This window comes from Vigna umbellata, chromosome 7 (genome assembly GCF_029865625.1).
Source record: "Vigna umbellata cultivar VRB3 chromosome 7, Vumbellata_1.0, whole genome shotgun sequence".
Taxonomy (NCBI): domain Eukaryota; kingdom Viridiplantae; phylum Streptophyta; class Magnoliopsida; order Fabales; family Fabaceae; genus Vigna; species Vigna umbellata.
This window is the reverse complement of record NC_142171.1, coordinates 12,047,084-12,071,555: the sequence shown is the minus strand read 5'-3', so window position 1 is coordinate 12,071,555 and position 24,472 is coordinate 12,047,084. Positions and strand designations below refer to the sequence as shown.

Sequence of the window (24,472 nt, the reverse complement as noted above, 5' to 3'; positions counted from 1 at the left end):
AAAAGTATAAACTCATTAGCATTTCATAAAACCAATTTGATTTACAGAAAATGTTCCAGTTCAGTTTTTTTTTCCCCAAAATGCTTCTACTTTTATTGGTTCACTTCGGCTTTTTTGGATGGAATATTTGTTCATACTCAGGAATAGATAGCCGAATTCAAAAGGTTGCAGCAGGAATGAACTTCAGAACACTCTGATGCTGAATCCAGCACATAACTCTTCTGATTCTCACCATCCAAATCAAACCAAGTTTCTCGTGTTGGCTAACTCAGAACGTTAGCACAAACACACGCACAGCGTCAACACCTTCGAAAGCAAACTTCGAGAGACGAAGAGAGAGATATGTTGGAGGCTAAGTGTTTGAAGAAAGCAGTGGTTCCTTCCACTCTGATTGACTACCCTTCTCCTGGAAGCATCCAGTGCACTCGCCTTGCACTTCGTGTGAGTACCATTACCATCTCCATTTCTCTCATCTTCCCTTTTGTCTTATCCCTTTTGAAATCACTGTAACCTCTTTTTGTTTGTGATGACTTCTCAGGTTAGCGAGGATGGACGTTCTTGTGTTGTCTACATAGCTTCCGGTCCCCACATTTATAAGCTCCACCTCCACGTATGCACCCTTCTTCATTTTCTCTACCCGAAGTGTGGAATTTTAGTAGTTTTATTTTTTTTCTTCAGTTGTAGACTTTTGTTGTCACAAGCCCCTTTCTTGATGTGATGTGGTTTTTGAAGTGGTTAAACGACACTGGAAAGGAAACCATCGATAGAAAAAAGAGAAAGTTTGAAAATGCATCTAATTGAGTTATTTGGTTTGGATGTTATAGAGACTTGGGATGGGGTTTGTTGTTCTAGTAAAATTCATTGTGTTTGTTAGATAGGGCGTGATTGGATGAATTTCTCAATGAGCAGTTAACAGAAAAGAAAGTAAGAAAGTAAGAAAGTAAGAAAGTAAAATTGGATAAGTTTCTCCCATTAGTTGAAATTAGCCTATGCATCATTGGAGTACATGATTGTTCTAGCTTAATCAGTAATCTCGAGTTCAAGTCCTATGTGCACAGATGTGTTAAATACTACAATGAAGAATTTTATCACGGATGTGATCTTACATGACACGAGTAGGACTATCTAGTCTCAGAAAATAAATATTAGATAATGAATGAGCCAATATATAGAAGCTATCTCATTTAGCTTCTTTAAAAACTGATTAGAACTTATGCATAAATAAAGTTTTAACTTTTGTAAATTTGTTTTACCTTGTTATTTTTTTTTATCTGTAAATGTTTATCGACAAATTCATCCAAACATACTTAAGTAAACTTTGTTGTGCTAAAACACAAAGTATCACTTTACTGATTTATTTTGGATATTGTTTTTTTTAACTATGGTTTATATATTACTCTGTAGATTGCTTTGGGAGAGTCTTCAGTCAATGAAGGAAAAGATAGCCTGTTGATACCTGAACACACTGAGGTATATATAGGTTTGTAAAGAAAATCCTACTTCCATGATCTTTGCGAATGCTTACTTATTTACTAATTTAATAAGTCTGCATATTGTTGTCTCTTACAGATTATTGACTCTTCATTACTCAACCGATGTCCTCATCGTTCAGAAATTCAGAGTATTGCTCTTGCTGAGGTGGAGAGTAAGTGACTTTTCAATTATGAGCGTTTCTTTAATATTTTGTTTTGCTACACTGTGTCTGTCATCAAAACTTGCATGGACATAACAGTTCTATATTTTAACCTACTATGATTTTAGGCTGTGGTGATGTAATGTTGGGAAGTGTGGATTCATATGGTCATCTCATTGTGTCTAAACTAGATGCATCTGGTGAAGGTATTTTTTCTTTTCTTTTATGTTAACCATTCTGGCTTTCCCTGTGTAGATAATTAAATTTAACTTGATTTATTTTGAAGTAGACCTACTGGCATTTGATTATGATGTTCTTCTAGAAAAATATAGTCATACTCATTTAAAGACATTGGATAGCCAACTAAAAGGTGGAATCTCCCACCCAAGAGTACTCTAAAAAATTTGACACGAGAACCATTGTATACCTTCAAGGTAAGCACAGACTTAAAGTTAACATATTGATGGGAGATAATTTTCTGATAACTAAAATAAGAAGCCTGGGTTTCCATATTAACATCCTATCTGTTCATTCTTCAGATAGTCTGATGCCAAGGGGTATGGCCAATTATGTTTGTGAAGAAATCACCATAGCCATTTACTTGCCTAATGTCCAAGACAATGTTGATAGAATCAACCTGCTTTTTCAAATTAACTTTTGCTGTCTGCATTTTCCTTCTCCCATATTTTAATTTTATCCAGCTTTTAAGTTATCACTGAATCATTGTCTTAGATTTTGTTGAACATATCTGCAGATGTTGATAAGCTAACATATTCTGCATTGCCTCATGACAATGGTATTGGGGAAGGCAGTTGGTCAGGGCTCTGCTTTTGCCCAAATCAATGGTCCACGGTAGGCACTGTACAATTGATGGTGGTTCCATTTACACAATTGTTTTTTGAAAAACCTTAAAGTGCCTTACTCAGTTTTTACTTTATCCAGACAGCTGTTGCCCATAGCTTTTGCAAAACCGTTGATATTTATGATCAAGACATGCACATTCGCACATTACGACCGTAAGTGGTTTTTATTTTCTGTTTTCAAGTTCAATTCTTTGGAAATGTTTACTTTCCACCATTCATTCATATTCTAATTCTTTCCATGTGGTTGATGTAATGTTAATGACATGCACCTCAAAAGAATTTGATACATACTTGAGAAGGGTCCGGGAAAAGATTTAGTGAAGGGTTGCATGGATGGCTTGAGTTCAATGATATTTCATTATCCTTTTTATAAAGATGTTTTAAATAATAAATTATTTTACATTGAGAACAGGAGTAAATTACACTTAACACCTACATCAATCTTCCTTATATTGGTATATGATATAATATTTTTAAAATAAAGGTTAGTGTAATTATTAAGAAGTAGCCTTTAAGCCTAACTCAATCCCGCAAAACCTACTTCTAAAGTGAGGTTGTACTCACTTATATGTTATAAATTGACATAATCTCTAGTCTATGTGAGATTTCCAACACCCCCCTCATGTCGAAGTATATACATCTCAAGCGTGAGACTATACATTAATGAGTGATCCTGTTAGGAGGTTAAGAGTGTATGAAAGAAGAAAGAAACATTAGCTGGCCTAACTGCCTTGGCAGTTAGGAAAGGCGGGAAGGGGTTGTATAAATAAACATTGTATGTTGTTTAGAGAGGACTGTTTTTGGAGAATTGTTGTTCAATAGGAATTCTTTAATTCCTGTAAGGGGGAGGTTAAGCTCTCATCACTAGTTTACTTTGTACTCTTGATTGTTGATAATACAAAGAGAGGTTATACAGCATTCTTTGAAGTCTTTTGGGAGTGTGTAGTGTGCGTTTCAATAGGTTTCTACACCAGAAACCTATCAATTTGGTCCGACCTGCCGGATATTGCGTTGTCGGAGAAAGCCATGGAAGGGAGAATGGAGACACTGGAAATTACAATGGAGGGGATGAAGGCGGAGGCGGCCGCTGTGAGACGAGATATACAGCAGATGATGCAGATGATGGGGGTGAGAACGAATAATCACGAAGGAAACTCTGAAGGGAGTGACAGTTCGGTGAATGATAATGGGGGAAGACTTGATCATGGGGGGATACCGCACAATTGGCGAAAACGGGTGGATCTACCATCGTTCGAAGGGGGGGAACCTCATAGCTGGATTAATCGGGCAGAACGGTTCTTTCACATTCAAAAGGTGGCGGAGGAGGATAAGGTGGAGCTTGCGTATATTAGTATGGAAGGCAGTGCGAGTTATTGGTTTAACGTTTGGAAGGAAAAAGCCAAGATTCGTTCTTGGACGGCCCTAAAAATGGCGTTAGTAAATCGCTTTGGAGGGGGATCCAGAGGATCTGTGTTTGAACGGCTCGCGACAATGCGGCAAGAGGGATCAGTGGAGGAGTACGTCCGGAGCTTTGAAATATTAATAGGTCAGACTCGGGGGTTATCGGAGGAGCTGGTGATGGGGTTTTTTCTCGCCGGACTGCGAGAAGACATCAAGGGACAAGTCCGTATTCATGATCCTCAAGAATTCATGGTTGCGATCAGGATCGCGCGGGATGTAGAAGATGCGATGATGAGAGCGAAAGGAGGGGGATGGAACGGGATGAAAGTTAACCCATCGGGGTCGCGCATGGTAGGATCGGTAATACGTGGCGAAACCGAACGTCTGTCCACGAACCGGACAGGGGGAACGGAAGGCAATGGATCAGCTAGGAGAGAGGGAGCGATGCCGACGAGCAGCTCGAGAGGGAGTGTGACCGGAGGCGCCGATAATCGGGGACGGACGGTGCGAAACTTACCGTATCCGGAATTTCTTAAAAGGAGAGAAGAGGGTCGTTGTTTCCGGTGCGGAGGACCCCTTTGCTCCTGGCCACCGCTGCTCGGAGAAGAGTCTGCGAGTATTGTTGTTGGCGGAGGATGAGGAGGACGACCCGGAAGAAGGGATAGATCAAAATTCAAAACCTATGGAGTTATCGGCTTGTTCCGCAGGAGGGTTAACCCAACCGAAGACGATGAAATTGAGGGGAAAGATTGGGCACCGGGAAGTGTTAGTCCTCATCGACAGCGGGGCCAGCCACAACTTTATTAGCCGGAGACTGGCGGAAGAGCTGAAGTTACCCATAAATGATACGCCCCCTTATCAGGTGAGTTTGGGGGATGGACAGCGGAAAGAGACTAGAGGGTGTTGTGAGCAGGTAAAGATCAAATTGGCAGAGGCCGTGGTTGAGGAGAGGCTCCATTTATTCGAACTGGGCGGAGTAGACATCATATTGGGGGTTGAATGGCTAGCTAAATTGGGGGAGGTGATGATAAATTGGAAAGAAATGACAATGGGGTATATCGAGGAAGGTAAGAAGGTGAGGATACGAGGAGACCCAGCTTTAGCCAGACAGCTGGTGGAGCCTCAATCTTTATTAAAATTGACAGATGCTGAGTCATGGGTCATAGCTTGGGATATGGGTCGAGTGGAGAAAGAGGTGGACGGTGAGGGGCCAGTTGATTTGACGGGGGAGCAGAAAGCGGAATTGGAAACCGTGTTGCAGGCGCACTATCACGTTTTTCAGGAAATGCAGGGATTACCACCATCTAGGGATATGGAGCACCGAATTCCGCTGAAGGAAGGAGAGGATCCAGTAAATGTGCGTCCCTACAGATACCCACACCTGTTAAAAGGAGAAATTGAGAGACAAGTGGCGGACATGCTGGAAGCCGGGTTGATTAGACCAAGCACAAGCCCTTTTTCTAGTCCGGTTATATTAGTAAAGAAAAAAGACCACAGTTGGCGGTTCTGCGTGGATTATAGAGCTCTAAATAGAGCCACAATACCGGATAAATTTCCTATACCTGTAATCGAAGAGCTCTTAGATGAATTGAGAGGAGCTATCTATTTTTCGAAGATCGACTTAAAAGCGGGCTATCATCAGATTAGGATGGGGAAAGAAGATATTCAGAAGACAGCTTTCCGCACACACCAGGGCCATTACGAGTTTTTAGTGATGCCCTTTGGCCTCACAAATGCACCATCCACGTTCCAGAGCGCGATGAATGGGCTCCTGCAGCAGTATCTAAGGAAGTTTGTACTGGTTTTTTTTGATGACATTTTGGTATACAGTACAAGTTGGGAGGAGCATCTTGGGCATGTGGATTTGGTGCTAGACAGATTAGAACGAGATGGCTGGGTCGCTAATAGAAAGAAGTGTGACTTCGGAAAAAAACAGATAGGTTACCTGGGACATAAAATCTCAGAGAAGGGAGTGGAGATGGACACGGAGAAGATCAAAGCTGTTTTACAATGGGACGAACCAAAAAACCTGAAAGCATTGAGGGGTTTCCTCGGTTTAACAGGGTACTACAGGAGATTTGTGCAAGGATATGGGAAGCTTGCAAAGCCTTTAACAGAATTGTTAAAAAAGGGTAAATTTGTGTGGTCGGAGCAGGCTGGAGCAGCGATGGAGGCACTGAAGGCCGCGGTTACGTCGGCGCCAGTCTTGACTTTACCAGATTTTACGCAGGTATTCCATGTGGAATGCGATGCTTCGGGAGGAGGGTTGGGTGCCGTGCTGACTCAGAACAAGAAACCTATTGCCTATTTCAGCAAAGCACTATCGGAGGGATCCCTGAGTAAATCTATCTATGAGAAAGAGTTAATGGCAGTGGTCTTGGCAGTCCAACATTGGAGACCCTATTTGCTAGGAAGGAGGTTTGTGGTACATACTGACCAACGCAGTTTGAAATACCTACTGGAGCAGAGGATTACAACCTACAGTCAACAAAATTGGATAGCCAAGTTAATGGGCTATGACTTTGAAATTGTATATAGAACAGGGAGTTCAAATAAAGTGGCAGACGCCCTGTCCAGAAAAGAGGAAGGCGGTATGGAGGAAGCGGCATTACAGGTACTATCCCGATCATATTGGCAAGACTTCCAAGAAGTGTTGCGAGAGGTCGAAGAAGATGAAACGTTGGGCAGAATAATAAGCGATATTAAGAAAGATCCAAACTGTCATCCAGCTTACACATTGGAGAATGACAGATTGCACTACAAGGGGAGGCTCGTTATATCCACCAAATCGGCTTGGATCCCCAAATTATTAGCTGAGTTCCATGTGACCAGCACAGGAGGCCATTCTGGGGTGTTTCGCACATACAGGAAGATTGCCCAAGCTTTATATTGGGTAGGCATGAAGAAAGCAGTCACGGATTTTGTGGCGGGGTGTGTGGTGTGTCAGCAGCACAAATACATGGCTGCATCACCGAAAGGGTTATTACAACCCTTACCGATACCCCAAGCAGTGTGGGAGGAGGTCAGCATGGACTTTATTGTGAAGCTACCCAAATCTCAGGGCTATGATGCCGTATTGGTAGTGGTAGATCGATTAAGTAAATATGCCCACTTCATGGCACTCAAACATCCCTATTCGGCAAGAACAGTGGCAGAGGTGTTTATTAAAGAAGTTGTCAGGTTGCATGGGATTCCGGTTTCGATTATTAGTGATAGAGATCCCCTATTTTTAAGCCTATTTTGGAAGGAGCTTTTTAAGATGCAGGGAACCCAGCTTAAGATGAGCACAGCATACCATCCGCAGACAGATGGGCAAACGGAGGTGGTGAATAGAATTGTGGAAGGATATTTGAGGTGCTTTTGCTCGGAACAACCTAAAAGCTGGAATGCAATGCTACCGTGGGCAGAATACTGGTATAATACCAGTTACCAAGGGGCTGCTCGGTGCACACCATTTGAAACGGTGTATGGTCGGGCTCCTCCATCTTTGAGCCGGTTTGTTCCAGGGGAGACGTCAGTGGAAGCTGTAGCCCAAGATCTGATGACACGGGACGAGGCATTGAAGCAATTGAAAGTCCATTTAAATCGGGCCCAAGATTTAATGACACAGCAGGCAAACAAAAGGAGGACAGAGGCAGATATTAAGGTGGATGACTTGGGTCTATTTGAAGATTAGACCCCATCGACAATCTACCATGCCTACTCGGTTACATCCCAAACTTGCAGCTCGTTATTTTGGACCGTTTCAGGTGATTCAGCAGGTGGGAAAAGTGGCATACAGATTGCGGTTACCTGAATCAGCAAGGATACATTCAGTCTTTCATGTATCACAGTTGAAGAAAGCTGTGGGGGAAAAACAAGTAGAGAAGGATCTACCAGCTGAGTTGCAAGCAGATGGACCAACTTATTGGCCGGTGAGAGTTCTAGGGGTTAGACAAAGGCAGCAAGGAGACGATATAATACAACAAATTTTGGTAGAGTGGCAGGAAGGAGGCAGAGAAGGAGCAACCTGGGAGGATAGGGTGACTATTCAAGATCAGTACCCTGAATTCAACCTTGAGGACAAGGTTGTTGAAGGGGAGGGAGGTAATGTTAGGAGGTTAAGAGTGTATGAAAGAAGAAAGAAACATTAGCTGGCCTAACTGCCTTGGCAGTTAGGAAAGGCGGGAAGGGGTTGTATAAATAAACATTGTATGTTGTTTAGAGAGGACTGTTTTTGGAGAATTGTTGTTCAATAGGAATTCTTTAATTCCTGTAAGGGGGAGGTTAAGCTCTCATCACTAGTTTACTTTGTATTCTTGATTGTTGATAATACAAAGAGAGGTTATACAACATTCTTTGAAGTCTTTTGGGAGTGTGTAGTGTGCGTTTCAATAGGTTTCTACACCAGAAACCTATCAGATCCGATAGTGGGTGAAACAATATGCCTAACAAACAACAAATCTTACTAAGATAGTGATAGGATATAAGGTGATAGGTTATAATGGGTTTAGGAAATGAGGGCAGTTAAGAGGGAAGAGTTGTTTGACAGTTAGTTAGTTAGTGGGAAGGGGAAGGGAGTTTATAAATAGAGTGTGTGTTTTGTACAGGGGGAGTTAGTCATTTTGTACATTTGGTGCAGATTGGATAATTGTTCTAGTGGAGGGAGAGAGGCTTCCTTGGGGGTGATTCTTTGTACATTGTTTCACTCATATATCAATAATGTACATACTATTTTTGTGTCTTTTCGTGTGTGCTTGAGAGTTGAGGAGTGTTGATCAGTTTCTTGACAAAAGAAACCTATCAGATAGACTTTAACAATAGTTTTGATACCATGTTAAAAAGTAAACTTTAAGCATAACTCAATCTCACAAAACCAACTTGTACGGTAAGGTTTGCACCCATTTAGATATTATAAATTGGTCTTATTTCTAGTCCATGTGGGACTTTCAACATCAATTTTCCTTATAGTGGTATATGATATAATATTTTTTAAATAGAGGTTAGTGTAATGAATAAGAGATGTCAATATAATGTCCTTCAAATCATTAATGGGAGTTAGGAGGTTGACAAAAGGGGGAGTTAGGATAAATTTGACAAAATTTAGATGTTTGTGTAATTTTCTCTAAACATAATTGGTCTGTCGTTGTTAGCAGCTCTCTGTCTTTAGACGAGTAGAAGAAGTTGATAATATTTGGGTTTAGATATTGGACTTGGAGTCTACATAGAGCAAGAAACCCTAATAACAGGGTCACTACCCCCATTACTCCCAAGTAATGGAGTGGAGAATAACTATCTTTATGGCTATAAAAAAAGACCTCTACATTATCACTAGAAGGGAGAGATGCACATTGAATGTTTCTGGTCTAAGTAGCATTTTAGATTTAGCAGGGACAATAATGATAAAAGGTTGAACTATTTCCTATGACTAATTCTTTCCAAGGACACTCTAATCACTATAACCATTTTGAATGCTCCTTCACTTTTTTGGAATTCTCTCAAACAAAATGGTTATCTGTTTCAAGATGGCAACCATGTTTTTGACAAATATGTCCCAAAAACAAAAGGAATATTGTTGACAAATGTTTTTATCTGTTTATATTTCTTTTTTGAGAATTTCCCCGTAATTAATTTGTCCTTTCAGGCTTTGGTACCCTACTTCATTAAACTTCTTGCAAAATGTAGTTAAAGGAGATCAAAGTTCTACATTAGCTATTACGGAAGGAAGCCAGGTAAATTTGTTGACTAATGGTTTCTTCGATGTTTTTATTTGTTGCAAATTGTATAACATGGACACTCAATTTTGGTGTAATGTTTACACATTAGACTAGACACATGTTTTGCATGGCCTCTGAAGCACGAACTAAGATATGGATCCGGGTGACATCTAAATTAAAAGTCATGTGACATGAGGACATTGCTTATTATTGAAAAACATGGCTTCTAATTGTGGTTCTTCAAATAATATAGGCTATAAGGAATATAGAATATAAGTAATTCACGGTTAGGATAGATCTAAACCTGCTCATTATACAAAAATATAGATATATATAGTACGACTTACCATGCCAACTATGAAACAACTTATTAGAAACACAAGACAGCCAATCCGAAACGTCACAAAATCCCCAGCTCTTCGGGGATGCCCTCAACGCCGAGGAACGTGTACTAGGGGGGATAAATTAGCACTTTCTAGAAAGAATAGGTGCATTTAGAAGCTTCATCATTGAACTTTGAATCAGACCTATGCACCCTCTCACCATGAGATCTGCAAAGGCAGGAGGATGGTCACTTGAGTCTCTACTCAATATAAAAACTCTAAGAAAGAAAAAGACCCGCTCTTCACAAAAATCACTCAAGATTTGTTATGAACAAAGTTGTGGCAAAAGTTCACAAATATTCTCCTTATATAGAGAAGCTTGGGCATGGGAAGGAGTGATAAAACACTTCCTTTCCCAAACCCTCTATCTAAACAGGAAAGAAGTCTAACTAAGCCATCCAAACATCCAAACAAAGGTTTGTTACGTGAAAAGCTATTCTCTTTTATCTCTAAACTCTTGGGAACACCCTCCCCTGTATTTTCATCTCCATTTCTAGTTAATCTTCTTGAATTGTGTTAGAAATAAAGAAGCTTGTTTCTCAACACTAAGAGGGGAAGTGAATTGGTGATTTATAAAAACATGCACTTTTCAAGTCTTTTTTCAGAAATAGAATGATCTTTAAAACTGTTAGAGAACTAACTGAAACATTTCATTCATTCATTCACTCTTACAAGGTTTTGGTATTCTATATATATATACAAAATACCATGACAGAGTACAACCCACCTCTTAAGTTGGGTGCACACACACAAAAACAACATAAACTTAATACATTTCAACACTCCCCCTCAAGCTGGAGCATATAGATCATATGCACCAAGCTTGGAACATATAAACTGAATCCTAGGCCCTCTTAAAGACTTAGTCAGAATATCTGCAAATTGTTCATTAGAATTGACAAACTCTGTAATGAGATCCTTGGACAACAACTTCTCTCTGATGAAATGACAATCAATTTCTATATATTTTGTTCTTTCATGGAACACTGGATTGGAGGCAATGTGAAGAGCTGCTTGGTTATCACAATACAACTTCATAGGCTTATTTTCACAGAATTTTAATTCTTGAAGGAGTTGTTTGATCCAAATAAGTTCACATGTGGCTATGGCCATAGATCGATATTCAGCTTCTGCACTAGATCGAGCAACAACACTTTGTTTCTTGCTTTTCCATGATGCAAGGTTCCCTCTAAGGAGTACACAATATCCTGTGGTAGAACTTCGATCATTCAGACAACTAGCCCAATCTGCATCACAGTATCCTTCTAACTCAGTACTTCCCTTGTTCTCATACAACAGTCCATGTCATGGATTCCCTTTTACATATCTAAGGATGCGTACCACAACATTCCAATGATCAATATGAGGATTTTGCATAAATTGGCTCACAACTCCCACTGGATAAGAAAGATCAGGTCTTGTTATGCTAAGATAGATTAGTTTTCCAACCAACCTTCTGTATCTTTCTGGAGATTACAAAGGTTCACCGTGGTCTCTCATCAAGCTTCTTCTTGATGTCTTCCGAAGATTCCACTTCCAAGAACATTCTCAACTCTTCCACAGCTGCTTGGGCTTCAGTCATGAAGGAGACCATATCATGGTCTATCATTTTGAGACATGCAAGCTTGTTTGCTGTATCATAGAGACGTTGAATATCATTAGCATAAATGCTTTGAACTTTCTTCCAAAAAGAGTGACATGTTTTGAAGGCTCTAAGAGATATCAAAAGTCGGGGTTCCACAGATTGCCACAATAGGGCACACAATTGGAAATTTGCTTGTTTCCATTGTTCAGCTTTTTCAGAAGGTACTTGGCTTCCATCTTGCTCAAGGTGGTCATAATGTCCTTGACCGAGAAACCACATTTCCACGGCAGCAGACCAAGAGAGGTAATTCTTTCCGTTTAGCTTTTCGGAAGTAATTGAGGGACTTCCAGAGAAAGAAAGAACACTTCCAGATGCCATTGTTGATAAAAATAGGAGAGGAACCAAAAAGGAGCCAGAAAACCGAGAGGAACTAGAAAACCCTAGGGGTTTCTTAGGGTTTTCTTCAAGGGGAGCTTCTGGACCTCACTGAAGCAGGGTTTTGAGGGGCAGAGCAGAGAGAGGAGGTCCAGGCGACGACTATGGAGGTGTCGCGGTGACTTTCTGGCGGCCAGAGGGTGGCACGTGAGCTGCACGCGCCTGTTCGCAGCGCACAAAGAAGCAGCGCACAAAGAAGCGGCGCGTGGGGAAGAATCAGATGCCGACACCGGTGGGGTTGGTCGTCGCGTGAAGAGGCGAACCAGATCCAATGACGGCGGACGACAGCGGACGGTGGCGGACAGATGCGAGATGGCATAGAACCAAGTTGAAGAGCTTCAAACTGCAGTTGACAGCTGCAGACAGTGGCAAGACAACTGCGGACGGCGACAATGGGCACCGGACAAATGCAAACAACAATGACAATGCAATGCTGGTGGACCACTTTAGGACAGAAACTAGAGCAGGATGAACCTGCTCTGATACCAACTTGAGATAAAAATATGTTCTTGAGGGCTTCAAAGACACCTCTCATGTTCTGTTATTTATATAGATAAAGAGTTGATACAATAGAGAGATAGAAGGTCAAGTCACTGTCCTAGACTGCTAGGTACAATGATTAGAGATAACCCAACACACTAGCCCCTATTTTAGTCCTACTGACTACACTAACAAGTAGACTTAGTAATTATTCTAACAGTAATATTCTATAGATTGTGTTTTTTATTACAAAAATGATGTTGCAAGCTGCTTTAATTGTGTCACTAATTGCCTGCTTAATTTGTAGTTTCTTTGTAAGTTGCCTAAATTGAAATCTCAAGCATGATGTTTAGTTTCACATTGACTGGTGATATGACTAAATGGCGTATATAAGTAGAGTGGAATTCTTATTTTCCAGTCAATTTTGTGGTGTTGGAGTTAGATTCAAATCCAAATTCTAAGATAAGACATGGGTGCTCTAGTCATGTATCAATTTCATTTCACTCAACCTTCTTTATTTTATTCTAGCACATTACATGCACATGCATTTCTGTTTTTGAAAGTTTTAGAATACAGTGTCTTGATTTTTGAGAGTGAAGTAAGACTTGCCACAATGGTAAGGTTGTCACTTTGGAGCCACAAGTTCAAATCTTGGAAATAACCTCTTTGTGGGAGTAGTACTGTATGTGTCTACCCTCCTTTATCCCACTAGGTGGGCTACTATTGCTTTTTGTATATCTGTCTTCACATGTGTCTGATAGGATTTAATATGATAGGTTATAATGGGTATTAGGTGTGCAGGAGAGAGAAAACAGTTGAAGAATTAATTGTTCAGTTTAGGAATTAATTGTTGTTGGGTAGTTAGAAGTGGGCTGCCTTTATAAGAAGGCAAGGGAGGGTCTGGTAGGGAGAGAGTTTTTGATATCAATTGTATAGACAGGAACCTTGATCCTGTGGAGGGGGATTATGCTCCCAGTTACTGGTTGTACATGACATTGGTTGATGTGAATACATATTTTCATTCTTTTCTTACCATTTGGGTGCTATTGAGTGAGTGTGTGCTGTGAGACAGTTAGGTTTCATACCCAGAAACCTAACAATTTGGTCCGACCTGCCGGATCAAGAAGCTGACGGAACAAGAAGCTACCGGATCCTTTGGAGAGGAGAACGTGATGGAAGGAAGAATCGATAATGTGGAAAGGTGGGCCAGCGGACAGAAAATAGTGCTAGCAGAATGGAGAAGAAATATCCAAGAAATAAAAGAAATGATGCAGAATATCAAGATTCAGATAAAGGGCTCAACACGAAGTGATGAATCTGCCATGAAAGGAAAGAAAGATGGTTCAGAGGAAGAGCTAGAGGAAGACGAGGGCAAAGGGCAGCAGAAGTGGAGGAAGCAGATAGAATTGCCTACTTTTTAGGGGATTGATCCAGAGGGATGGATATCCAGAGCAGAGAAAGTTTTTGAGATCCAAAACGTGGCAGCGGGGGAAAAATTAAGATTGGCCTATGCTAGCATGGAGGGAGGTGCAATCTATTGGTTCAGGGCCTGGGAAAATAAAACCAAGAACCATTCTTGGAAAGGGCTGAAAGAGGCATTGATAAGGGGGTTCGGAGGAAGAGTTAGAGGTTTTGTTTTTGAGAAGAAAAGAGAAACGAAAGCTGCAGTTTTGAGTGTTGATGGTTTTGCAAGAATTAGAGGACAGAATAGGAGAGAAGAAAATATATGTGGAGAGGAAGGCAATGATGAAAACTGTGATGGAAACATTGGTGTGACTGCTGCTGGAAAAGTTGCAAAAGCTGTTGTTTTTACTACTATTGGGAAAGTAGCAAAAGTTGTTGGTGTTGCTGCCCAGGAAGTGGCAGAAGCTGCTGTTTCTGGGAAGGAAAGAGAAAGAGATATCAGTGTAGAAGACAAAAAATGTGATGGAGGCATTGCTGCCCAGGAAGTGGCAAAAGTTGTTGTTTCTGGGAAGGAAAGAGAAAGAGATATCAGTGCAGAAGACAAAAAATGTGATGGAGGCATTGTTTGTGTTGCTGCCCAGGAAGTGGCAGAAGCTGCCGTTTCTAGGAGAGATAGTGGGGTAGGTTGTGATGTGTATGATAAAACAGAGAAGAAGGGTGAAGACAGAGGAAAGAAAGCAGAATATGGTGGGAACAGGGTGACTATGATGGCTGGAAATAAAGTAGAAGATGCAGCTGTCTTGAGTGGGGAAAAAATATGGTTGTCACAAACATACAAAACACTAGAAGACCAATGGCAGAGATATTTCTTTGCAGGGCTGCAATTTAACATTAAGAGGAAACTGTTAGCTCAACATGATGATGATGAAGGAATTGGATGGTCGGATCAACAAGTTCTTTCCTTTTTAGCTTCTAGGATGAACAAATTTGGGCAAGGAGAGGGCTTCGCCAGTACTGCTGCTATAAAAATACAAAACAGGTTTTGGGGGTGGAAGAAGAGAAAAGAATTCTTGATCATTCATCAGAAAAGAGTTAAAATCCAGGCCCATGTAAGTGGTCACCAGGTCAGAAGGCAATATAGAAGAATCATAGGGTCCATGGGAATTCTGGAAAAAAAGCAACTCTTAAAGGAGTCAACAATTCTTTCATATAGACCACCACCCAAGCCTCCAGACCTGAATTGGAGGCAGCAGCCAGTGGGTTCCCTTCCTATGATGAAGATGAGCCATGGGAACAAGCATTATTGTACCAACCTTGAGGACAAGGTTGTTTTGCAGCAGGGTGTAATGATAGGATTTAATATGATAGGTTATAATGGGTATTAGGTGTGCAGGAGAGAGAAAACAGTTGAAGAATTAATTGTTCAGTTTAGGAATTAATTGTTGTTGGGTAGTTAGAAGTGGGCTGCCTTTATAAGAAGGCAAGGGAGGGTCTGGTAGGGAGAGAGTTTTTGATATCAATTGTATAGACAGGAACCTTGATCCTGTGGAGGGGGATTATGCTCCCAGTTACTGGTTGTACATGACATTGGTTGATGTGAATACATATTTTCATTCTTTTCTTACCATTTGGGTGCTATTGAGTGAGTGTGTGCTGTGAGACAGTTAGGTTTCATACCCAGAAACCTAACAGTCTATGTTTCTGTTTCGTGGTTTATAACAAGTTCTGCCTTATGCTTCGTATTTGTTCATATTTATATGCACTTGTTAATATAATTTCAGCTATCAATATGGGACTTGAGAGTGAAAGAAAATGGTGGTTGTGTACATCGAGTTTGTGGCATCCCTGGTGATATCTTTTATGCTGTTTCTATTTCTTCCAATGGTAATGTTGCTGTGGGAGGAGCTGATCGTACTGTGACTATTTATGATCCTCGCAGGTTAGCTGCTGTTTTTGATTTCAGGAAAAATCATATAAAAAATCATTTAACCCATGTAAATATTGTATAGATTCAATAGGAGCCATGAGACTGCTCCCTTTCTATTTTTATTTTACTTTTAATTCGCCCTAATTAATCTTTAACATGAATGCATTTTGATATAGATGGTCGGCATTGTCTAGATGGGTGCACTGTTCAAAATACGAGGTTAGTTTTAACAATTTTTTTGCCTTGATCTCTCAGAAAATTTTTGTTTACCAGTTTAAAAGAATGTTTCTTAAAGAAATTGTAATATCGTGGGCAATTACGTTTTGTTTTGAAGTTTTTAAATAATTGATTTGCTAAACTAATCTGATTCTTTAATTTGTGGATTTATTTATTTTTTCTAAACAACATCATCTTAATTTCAGATATAACAAGGGGAAGTCAGATAATGTATGGAATGATGCACCTTTTAATTCATTCATTCTTTGTGTATTGGCCTCATGTATTATTACGCCCTTTACATCTAGCTTCGTTGGATACACATTACGCCCTTTATTTATTTGTTTTGCTTTTACCGAGTTTCCTGTGTAGTTGAAACCCATGGTTTACTTCAAACTATGTTTTTTTTTCTCGAATTCAATAATATGAACTTAAATTTGTTTTCTGACATAGGGAAGTCAATTTCAAGTTAAGAATAATTTAAATAGCTTGTTATCTTATGCCAATTTCTAATTTCTTATTTTCACGTCATTTAAGCTCTAGATTTTCTTCAAGTTACTCAAAAGGAAATGGAATACTAAGTCTATTAAGCTTAAATGTATTTTTTTACTTTCATTTTCTATGTTTACAAATATTTGAAAAAATGATTCTTGTATCCATCTTATTTCTTGTACAAATTTACAAAGGACAGGGGAAACAACATGTTAGGAATCTTTAGTGTAAGAACCTAACCGTCACCCTCACCACTGATATGCACTCATACAAGACAGAAAGAATCAAACAATGGGTATGCTATTCACAGTAACAATCACTGAGTACCAAGTGTAACTCGAGCGCCTAACCCCTCTCACCAGGTTCGCAACTGGTATGTACAAAGTATACAATTGACTAACCCCCTTACAAAATTACAAAAGGTTTACATTTATAGGCCCCTTGCCCGCCTTCTCCAACTGTTCCACCGCCCTATCTTATATCCTATCATTACACACCGCTGCAAAACAACCTTGTCCTCAAGGTTGGGACAATGAAACTTGAGCCCATTTGTATTGTGATGTGGTCTTATCATAGGAAGAGAACCCGCTGGCTACTACCTGCAACTTCAGGTTTGGAGGCCTGGGTGGTGGCAAATCCTCCTCCACTATCTTCCATTCTTCCCGGATTCTATTAACTTCCAGCAGTATGATCACCTCTTTTCCAACATCATAAGCCGTGAGAAAATGGTCTTCAATGTCTTTCAAAACTTCAAGCAGCTCTCTCCCCTTTGCAGGTGTAACATGAACTGCAAGCCCCCTTTGCTCCTATTGGTTCTCGGTGGCCACATCCACCACTTTCACTGTTTCAACACCACTCATCGCTTGCTCTGCAACCCCTTCAGTGCTACTTTTATTATTATTCTCTTACTTAAGATTGAAACTGTAAAATAATTCTAGAGGGCTTAATTGATCCCTCTCACAATCTTCTATTTATAAGAATAAATTGATACACAAGTACATGATAAATAGGGTAACCCTAGACACAATATAATCATGATAAATAGGGTAGTCCTAGACACAATATATCATGATAAATAGGGTAACCCTTGACACACTATAATGATGATAAAATAGGATAAATATCCTAACACTCTTCAACATTCACCACTTTGTGCTCAACCTCTTCTCTTTTCACCCACGAATAGAATGGTTTTTCCTCACGCTCTTCTTCATGGTTGTCCTCGTGCCTTTGTTCAAGTTTGGGCCTTTGAAAGCGGTGTCTGAACTTACTCCGTTGCCCTTTTCTTTTGGACCCAATTTCCACAGTGGTGTCACGTGCATTGTTCCCTGCTTCTCTCGGGATCAGGCATGCCCCGCTCCTCACGTGCCCTCACAACACGTTCAACTGCCTCAAACATTTCGTAATCGAAATTCGGTGACAATTTGCCTCCAGCGGTGGTTGTTCTCTTGAAGCAATCATAGTCAGAGAGCAACGCATGCCACTTGCGGCGGCACTGTGTGAGGTCGCGCTGCACGTCTAAGGCCACGCAGTTCTGGGTGATGATGTTCCACTGCTGGGAGGAGGAGAGCGCGAGAGAGCACTCGGCTTCCACCGCTGCGATTTCGTTCACCAGAATGAGCGACTCGATGATGCACAAATCTGGAGCCTCTGGGGAGTGCGTGCAACGAAATGCACCAGCCGAACCTGAAGCGGCAATGATGTCATTGTCGTAAATCTTCATTTCTTTTTGCCCTCCAAATCGGACCACCATAGCTTCCTTCAGTCCTTCCCAAGAACGATTCTTGGCTTTAATTTTCCAGGCCCGGACCCAATATCCCGCACTTCCCTCCATGCTACTGTATGCCCGACACACTTTTCCTTCCTCTTTCACCCACTGGGTCTCAAAAACTGTCTCCGCCCTAGCAATCCACCCCATCGCATCAAACCCTTCGAAAACGGGTAAATCTACTCTCCTATCCCCGCTGGGTTACACTTCATGGCGTTCATCCCCTCTCTCCCCTTCCTCTTCCTTTCGCCGGTCCCAACATCCTTATGATTTCTTGCAAATCTTGGCGTATTGCAACATAATCTTGGCGTATTGCAGCATAATCTTGGCATATTGCTAATAATCTGGTGTCAACTCCCTTGTCTGTGCCTTCATTCTATCAACCACAATTTCCTTCACCCTCACACGATTCTGGCGGCGTCTCAATCCGGCGGGTCGGACCAATTTGTTAGGAATCTTTAGTGTAAGAACCTAACAGTCACCCTCACCACTGATATGCACTCACACAAGACAAAAACAATCAAACAATGAGTATGTTATTCACAGTAACAATCACTGAGTACCAAGTGTAACTTGAGGGCCTAACCCCTCTCACCAGGTTCGAAACCGGTATGTACAAAGTATATAATTGACTAACCCCCTTACAGAATTACAAAAGGTTTACACTTATAGGCCCCTTGCCCGCCTTCTCCAACTGTTCCACCGCCCTATCTTAAATCCTATCACAACAGAAATCATGTTTTCACTGTTTCTTAATTAAATATCTGAACAGAAGAAACATAGAAAAACATAAGTTACAATTTTGTTCTTAATTGCAAAAGGTTGCAAAAATAGGAAATCATAACAAAAATATCTCGTTAATCAATATATGGTTCTATTACTAGCCTCTCTCTGGGTTGCCATTGGGGATTGTGGAATATGGTTTTCCCGTCAGTGCAGCTTCACACTCATTGATGTCAATATTCTTCTATATAAAATAACATTTTTGGTTTCACGGTGGATAATAATATCCTTCAGAATTTGGTTTTTAACTTACTCAGTGGCTTTGTGTGATCCATATAGTTGATTTCACTTAGTGGGATAAGGTTACTGTTGATGTTGTTATTATTGTTTTAGTTGTTGATTATTGCTGCCACAGATGACTGTAATTGATTTCATTGATACCGCAGATAACAGGGCTGGCTTTCTCAACAATAGACCCGGACTGCATCTATATTCAAGGGGTTGATTATGAGGTAAGTTTTCTCATTTTTTTAAGGAATAAGAAAATGAAAGGTGTGTGGAGGATGTGTAAACTATAGAGGGATCAATTATTGAAAAGACTAATTGACAGTAGATTGAGGATGAAGACCTGTATATCAAAGTATAAATTTTGTTTAATTCTACCAAGGCCAACTTTGAAGGTTATAATCGACAAGGCAATGAATTCTGTATGAACTCTTAGCCATGGGAATTTAGCAGAAATTTATCCAATAATCATGCTGTCCACCAATGTTCAACTTGTTCTCCGTACATTTTTATCTTGCACTTCGAAAGATGTCGGGCTTGTTTGGATTAACTTTTGTTCAAAGCATTTTTTCCAAAGTATTTAGAGGTGAACAACTGTAATTTTTCATTTGGATACAAATGTTTAAAAATTATTTATTTAGCAGTAGCACTTTTTTCTTTGTTAGCTTAAAAAATATATATATTTTTTTATTTTAACATTACTGAAATAGATTTCCAAGAGCACTTTTTTAAACTTTTGGGGTGAAGTGTGATTTTCCAAACTGGCTTGTGTATTTTGTCTCAGGATAGGGATTTATATGATTAGGATTGCAATAGGAAAGCAAATATTTGAACTTTTTTTTTCTGTTCTGCAACTGGTTTATTTTGTATTTTATCACTTGGCTTTAGATGTATTACTAGAGTCTTTTAGACATGGCTGTTTCATGCACAAATGAAAGTGTTAGTTTAGTGTACCAAATGTATTCCTACTTGGTGTAGACATGACATTACAACTCTTTAAACTAAAATTTTACAACTCACCCATAGTGAGCGTATTCAGGATGCGTTTTGTTAATGCCCTTTAGAGAACATGTTAAGGAATAAAATATAGAATTACTAAATGACAATAAAATCATTTAATTCCTTTAAAAAAGTTAATGCTTTCATTGACGACACCCTCTTTTGGATTCTATTTTTGGTTCATATCCATATTATTCTCGTAATGATCTTCAATTTCGAGCAACCAATGCAGGTCTTTTGTGGACGATGGAGAGACACCACCAAAATATTTTCGTTTAGAGGAGATTCCAATTGGCTAGGCTTTAGTAAGGTCTGTATATAGCTTGTTTATGATTTGTCACTTGACTCCATTGTGGTATCTGGCCGAAATCTAAATGTGACTTTGGAATCTGCTTTCACATGCTTTTCTTTTTAACAGGCACACTGTTCCATTTGAATGAAATTTACTCTGTTTTTTTTGTAATTTAAGTTGGGTTACTTCCCAAGCATGCGTTGATAAGGGTATACTTCTATAGCTTAGTGTTCATATTTTTTGAACTGCTAGCATCACTTATATTAGTTGCGTGGACATCACTATCCACACAATAGTTATTTTAGATTAGAAAATTAACAATGATACTTAGAATTAAAAATCAATTCTTATGGGTTTTTAAGGAGACTTATTTTTTCACCTGATATTGAAGTTATCTTTCTTAGAAGAATTGAATTAATCAAACTCCCGAATGCTTTCACTTGGATCTTATATCATGTCAATTAAACCTCTCTTCATTCCTTATAGAATCTGGATGAGAAACTCAAAAAAAGGAAAGGAAACTCAAACAAAGTGACAGGATATAAGTAATAGGAGATAATGGGTTTAAGAGGGAAGGAAGAGTTAATATCGTAACTGTTTTAGTAGTTAGGAAAGGAGGGAAGGGAGGTCTTGTATAAATAGAGTTCTATTCATTGTTAGAAGACAGTTAGTCATATTCTTTTGTATAGACAGGTCTTGGACCTTGTGAGGGGGGTTAGCCTCCTGCGTCATCATTGTATACGACATTCGTTGGTGTGAATGCATACAATTCTTTCGTTTAATTCCCCTTTGTGTGTAATTGTGTGAGTGTGGGTTATGAGTCAATTAGGTTTCATACCCAGTAACCTAACACAAAGGAACTGAAAATTGCGTATAGAAGTTTCAGAAACTCCTTTACAGCCACACCCTTGGCACTTCGAGGGTCCAGGAACCTCCCACTAATCAAATAATTTTCTCCCTACCTCCAAAACCTGAGAACACACCTATATTTATACAAGTTTCCCAACACAACAACTTAACTAACAGATTTCACAGCTGTTTGAACTAAAACAAATAGCTGCATTTTCCTTTTCCCTTGTTTCTTCTTTTATGGAACTTCGTAATAGGAGTTTGTGTCCTAACAATACCCCGACCCATAAAGGTGCGATTATAGAAACTTCCTTCATTTTGGTGCTCCCTTCCTCTTGCCCTTTAGTTAACTTCATGACGTTGAGTTGTCTGTTCTTGCAAACATGATTCACATTATATTTTTCATCACAGCAAAAACAATTGATCTTTTCTTGGAGTTCTGACGGTGTCAACCTTTTAAAGTTGTCTCTGTTGTGGCCATTCCTGTTAGCCTTTTCCTCATTACTGTTCTTGCTGGTAACAGATTTAGAAAAAGAATTTGCTTCTGCCGATGATCTGGGTGATGCTGAATTAGCTGCTACCATTGATCTTGGAGGTGCTGTTATCAATTCCTTTGTTCCTCTTTGAATAGGGAAACTCCTACCCCTCCTGTGTCTCCATAATCCCCTGCTACCTTTGCTACCCTTATATTTTTCCCTTCAATAGCATGGGCTTTATTTATTATCTCCAAAAGATTTGTTGTTTTATACAATTTCAATTCTGCTCTGATCTCTTCCTGCAGTCCGTTCAAAAAAATCTTCATCAAATACTGTTCATCCAATCCCTTAATAACTCCAGCAAATCTTTCAAATTGAATGATGAATTCACTCACGGAGTTCTCCTGCTTTAGAGACAACAGTGATCCAAAAGGGTCTCTGTTAGGTTTCTAGATAGAGGAAACCAGGAAAACCACTGCAACCACCTATACTCACTGAATAGATCTTGTATTATTGATTCAAGGCAACAAGTACAGCAAGAATGCATCCAAGGGACAATGTTCCCTTCACACAGGATGCCCATGATCCTGTCAACAATTCTCCAAACTTTCAAAAAAGTCCCTGCATACAAAGACCCCCCAACTATATATAGAAAGTCTCACTCAACCTAACAACCCAACTAACAACTACTTCTCTATATGTTTCCTCCTAACATACACATTACATATCCTATCATTATGCACGGATGCAGAAACAACCTTGTCCTCAAGGTTGAAGTTTAGAAACTGGCCCTTAATTGTTGCAACAATTTCCCACGCAGCTACCTCAAGGCTTCCTTTCTGTCCTTGGATTAACACTTGCTACAAGACTTGATTTCCCATCAGACAATTCATCAAACTTGGGGAAGATTCATCAGCTTTGGTGGCCTTCTTCCCATTATGTCTACCAAACAGCTTGGTAGGTAGAAGCAGGCACTCTACTTTTGCACGATCGTCATGATAGACCTGAAGATTAGTAAGAATCCTTCCAATTACACCAACATCCATAAAAAGTTTCCTCCTCAAAGTAACTTGTGGTTGAGAAGGGTTTGCTGATGGAAATACTTTGTCATAATCCTTCCAATTTGGATATGTATTATGTGCTAGTCTAGTTAAGGTTTTTTACCGTATTGCTTGTATTGTTTATTTACTTTTTTTATATGGATGCAATACCTTTAGGCGCCTCTGGTACCCTCATTATTATTATATTTTCTGTTAGGTTCCTGGGTTGGAAACCTAACTATGAACACTAACATTAGGTAGAAACAGTAAAAAAAGAATGGGTTCTATTATTGACAGCGATAGAAATCTATTTACAAAGAATGTTTGGGAGCATAACCTCCCTGGTTGGGAGCATAACCTCCTTGGTTGGGAGCATAACCTCCCTCTTCTGATCAAAGTCCAAACTTTACATAAGAATACTCCATGCCTTCTACAAAGTTACAAGAGCTCTATTTATAACAGCTTTGACTCACTCTCCTGTTACAACAGAAACCTCTACACCCTTGACTGTCCGGTCCTGCACCCCACACATCCTTAACCGTCGCCCCTGCATTATATCCTACCATTACACCCCGCTATAAAACAACCTTGTTCTCATCGACGGACGCTTGGCTCCCCTCTGAGTGTCCATCCTTCTAACAGGAAAAATTCACAACTACCGTATTGGGTTTCATATTGAGATTATTTTGTTGAATCATTCCAAAGTGAAGTTCCTCAAGGATTGTTAAAATTTTTAGGAAGAAATATGTAGGATGGGGTACTTGGCATGACTTTTTTGCACAGATACTTCTCTTGCAAATGACACAGTTAAACCTTGGGAGAAATGTTAAATAATTGTAGTGTGCTAAAAGAATAAAAATGAGGGCAAAATGGTTGATTGAAACCGATGCGTGGAAATTAGCAATGGATGTAAACATGCATGATGACCAAGAATTTAGTTGCACACACTTTTGTGGTTCTGCCAAGCCCATAAATAATGTTGGCTTAATTCTATATTGTTCTTTCGCAGCTTTCTATCTTTTTACTTTTAAACATTTAAAGGCTTTTACTCATGTGAGATATCACTTCTAATATTAGTGTTTGTTACATCGCAGTGCTCAGGGAAAGACGTTTTGGCTGGATGGTGTGATTCAGGCAGCATATTTATAGCCGATGTAGCGAGTAATTGATAAAGTGGTGTCTGTCCAGTAATTTTCCCATCTTTGTAGAAATTGTCACTCCAACGTATGTAAGTAACCATGGTTAGTTTTATGATCGAAGGCTAATTTAGTGTGATCAAGCTTCATAGGAAGAAAATGTCATAATGAATTTCTAGCCACAGAATGTGATTTAAGATTACGGAAGGCATTATTTTTTTGACCTGTATCAATACTGTGATGTTCATTTTAAGTTCCTATCTTGACAAAGTAATTATTGAGATATCAAGGCTAATTGTATGCTTTACAAACAAGGCCATTATAGTGTTATATGGCATTGAACAGGAGCATATGATCATTCAATGAGAAGATGGGATCTTTTAAGATTA

At 39.7% G+C, this 24,472-nt stretch overlaps 2 pseudogenes; one reads left to right on the top strand and one right to left on the bottom strand.

The window, feature by feature from the left end:
* The first annotated feature begins 119 nt into the window (after positions 1–119).
* Positions 120–24,472, top strand: LOC148195145 (uncharacterized; annotated as a pseudogene).
* Positions 17,596–19,444, bottom strand: LOC148195146 (uncharacterized; annotated as a pseudogene).